General features: G+C 42.7%; 1 pseudogene; it reads right to left on the bottom strand.

Moving 5' to 3' along the window:
• Positions 1 to 526: 526 nt before the first annotated feature.
• LOC133762437 (nudC domain-containing protein 2-like) lies at positions 527 to 980 on the bottom strand (annotated as a pseudogene).
• Between the last annotated feature and the right edge of the window lie 322 nt (positions 981 to 1302).

Genomic DNA, 1302 nt, shown 5'->3' with positions numbered 1-1302 from the left:
CCCCAGATGGCTGCAACAGCAGGAGCTTGGCCAATCCAAAGCCAGGAGCCAAGAGCTTCCAGGTCTCCCTTGTGGGTGCAGGAGCCCAAGCACTTGGGCCATCTTCTACTGCTTTCCCAGGCCATAGCAGAGAGCTGGATTGGAAGTGGAGCAGCTGGGACTCGAAGCGGCGCCCATTTGGGATGCCAGCACTGAGATTGGGGCTTAAACCGGCTGCACCACAGTGCCAGCCTCTAACCTAATGTTTTTTATGCTAAAATATAATTAATATGCAATTAGTAAAATGCAGCAAAGAAAACTTCATGCTGAGCAAAAACAAGTCCAAAATAAGTTAACCTATATTTGTAGTCTCCAGAGTACATGTTTCCTACATAAATCATATTTGAATTTTTAGAACCATATTTAAAGCTGTTTTGCAATTTGTTAATTGGAGTCACCACATTTTTCTTCTGCCACATGATTTGCCTCTTTGATTAGGCTGACAACGTTCTGCTAAAATCCACAGAATGCAGAAAAAAAATAGCAGTTATTTTTCAAGGTTTGAGAAATCTGGTCCACCTTTGGAGTAGTTTATTAATTTCTGCCACACTGAACTCAAAACCGAGACTTTCCTTCTGGAACCTAACGTGAGCTTTCTTTATGTTTGGTCTGATATCCAAGGATCAGTTGCATATTCATAATCTAGAAGTTCAACAATTTTCTGCATCTCTCTTTGTAAGAACAAAACAGACCTTTTTTTTTTCTTGTCCTTCAAATCCACATTCCCTCATCAGTTACTTTAGAAGGAAACAGTTTGCCCTGGAGGATCTTGCAGCCACCCACAGCCAGTGACCAGCTCTCAGGCCTCACTGGATAGCCTGGGCACAGGTGCCTGGTGGCACTTGAACTTCAAAAAACACTTCCTCCAGGGTCTGGTACCATGGGCCCCACAGTGTCCCACATGGAACCGCCCCATTGCACTCCTCAAACAGGGCCAACATGCTCCAGTCCCCTCCAGGCAGCAACAGCCTGTAAACCTTTCTGCTTCAAAGAACAGGATGTGTGGTTCATTGACTGTGCACAGGAGATACTCCAAGGACCACTTGGGTTCATTTGTGCTGTTTCTGAGTTGGACTTTATAACTAATCTCGCATATTGAAGAAAGACTTTTTTTTAAAACCTGATTTTTAAAAAAGTATTTTAGAGATAACATTTTAAATTTACCTTTAGTCAAAGGCTTAATGCTCCACTGAATAAAGAGTTCAACAAATAAAAACTGAAAGACTGAGAGACTAGTTCAGCAGGAGTGTAGGCCTGGTCTAT

The sequence above is a fragment of the Lepus europaeus genome, chromosome 6, assembly GCF_033115175.1.
Source record: "Lepus europaeus isolate LE1 chromosome 6, mLepTim1.pri, whole genome shotgun sequence".
Lineage (NCBI taxonomy): Eukaryota > Metazoa > Chordata > Mammalia > Lagomorpha > Leporidae > Lepus > Lepus europaeus.
The sequence above is the reverse complement of the archived record's forward strand: the minus strand, read 5'-3'. Positions and strand labels throughout refer to the sequence as shown.